The sequence below is a fragment of the Brachycentrus maculatus genome, unplaced genomic scaffold (assembly GCF_059751285.1).
Source record: "Brachycentrus maculatus isolate JH-2025_06_01 unplaced genomic scaffold, ASM5975128v1 h1tg001037l, whole genome shotgun sequence".
In the NCBI taxonomy this organism is placed as follows: Eukaryota; Metazoa; Arthropoda; class Insecta; order Trichoptera; family Brachycentridae; genus Brachycentrus; species Brachycentrus maculatus.
This window is the reverse complement of record NW_028281748.1, coordinates 22591-24849: the sequence shown is the minus strand read 5'-3', so window position 1 is coordinate 24849 and position 2259 is coordinate 22591.

Sequence of the window (2259 nt, the reverse complement as noted above, 5' to 3'; positions counted from 1 at the left end):
AGAAGAATATGGAAGTCTGGGCATTTACGAGGCTGACGACCGTCATAGGCTGGTTTAAGTGATAACTTTACACACGTGTAACGTTCACCAATTCTACCCATTATTGACAACCACACTACTCAAATTCTTGGAATTTCTATAAATATGAACCAATTTTGAAACATTGTTTTTGATTCACCAGAACTTCACTAGAGACATCTTTTGGTGAGATGAAAATAAGCTTTTTACTAAGCAAAAAACCTTTTATAAGTATGTGTTGTCCGAATCCTGTTGTTATAATCACACAAATGAGAAACGCCAGTAAATATCATTTTCATTTTTATTATTTAACCTTATAATTTGACCAGAAAATTTATTTACAACATTTTGCGTATGTCCAAATACTTGTTCACAAAATCTGGATTATCTTCAATTACAGGAGTTATTTTCATATTATTTTTTGACATCTCATCAGAGATAAATGTCAAAAAATATAAATCTTCTTCATCTTTGATGAGATGTCAAAAAATGATATGAAAATAACTCCTGTAATTGAACATAATCCAGATTTTGTGAGCAAGTATTTGGACACACTCAAAATGTTGTAAAAAAAAACATATCTATATGGTAAAAAAAAATTAACCTTCTAAAATTAGATTGCTCCGACCGCGTACTTGACATTTAACATGAAATAATTTTCAAAATAACGATGAAAGAAAAAAAGATAACTTACTTAATGTCGAGCTTGTTTGCAAGTATAATTTTATTCGTTAGTCATCGTGTCAATTAAACTAGTTAGCGTTTCAGTGGTCCGCTTTTCCTATAGTTGAAGTACAGCAAAACAAACAATACTCAATTTACGGAGTTTCCGTTGTTATTTCCATACAATACTTCAAGTAAATCACCCTCCGGCGTTAGTGGGAAAGTTGTACGGACTGGTAGGTTATTTTGCTGCTCTCCTTACCTTACCTTACAGAAAAATACTTTGAATTAAACTAAACTTTATTTTTTTAATTAATTGATCCAGCAGTCACTTCGTGGTAATACCTTTACATTTTCAATTTAAGTTTTATTTAATAAATACTGCTATTTCTTATTTTGTGACACGTGTTTCGATAAATTCCGTATCATACGGTGTTCGAAAATGTTGTAGATTGCATCGAAACACGTATCGCAATAGATATGTAGAAAAAGTGGTGCTAACGAAGTGAAATTTAAAACAAACATTTATTTACTTATAATCCGGTTATAATCCGGGATTCGGATCTCACACACTAATATAAGAGTTTCTGCTTAATAAAAAGCTTCTTTACATCTCACCAATAGATGTCTCTAGTGAAGTTTTAGTGATTCATGAACAAGGTTTCTAAATTGGTTCATATAAATAGAACTTCCAAGAATTTGAGCAGTGTGGTTGTCAATAATGGGTAGAATTGGTGAATGTTACACGTGTGTAAAGTGATCACTTAAACCAGCCTATGACGGTCGTAAGCCCCGTAAATGCCCAGACTTCCATATTCTTCTTCATCTTTGATGAGATGTCAAAAAATAAAACAAACATTTATATTACAAATAAAAACATTTTTCTTTACTTAAGGATTTTACTTTATTTAGGATAAGGCATAGTAGGCACTGGTCGTGTTTCTATATAGAACGCGAGTAATCCAGGGTAGGCACTGCTTTTCTGCCTATATAGAATGCACGCATCTGTATATATGGATCATACGGGTCTCTGCTTAGTAAAAAAATTACTTACCTCAACCATAGATGTTACCGAAAACTCACATGTGAGAAAGAATGTGTCAATTATGTATATTTCAAATTTATAGTTGTCAATCATGGGTAGAATGGTGAATGTTACACGTGTATATAATTCAGCCTATGACATGTTGTAAAACGTGTAAAAACCTTGACTTTCATATTCTACTTCATCTATGTTGAGATGTAAATATGACTGAAATGTTATCTTCTTTTCAGCGGGAAAACCTACCAAAACTCATTTTTAAATCGAGCCTGCGATATGTGTAATGTAATGCTTAATGAAATAGACACCAACTATGTTTCTTTTAATACGTTTAAGAGAAATATTGTTGATGTCTATTTGACTATTTGGCAAAGAAAATTTCTATTATTTGATAAAAACATTTAATGCAAGTTTATTATAAAGTTATACTTTATGTATATGGCAGTTTATTTTTAATTTTTAAATTACTTAAGTAAAAACCTGTAAATGGAATTTTATTTTATTAAATTTTATTATATTATGATTTTTTTGTATAT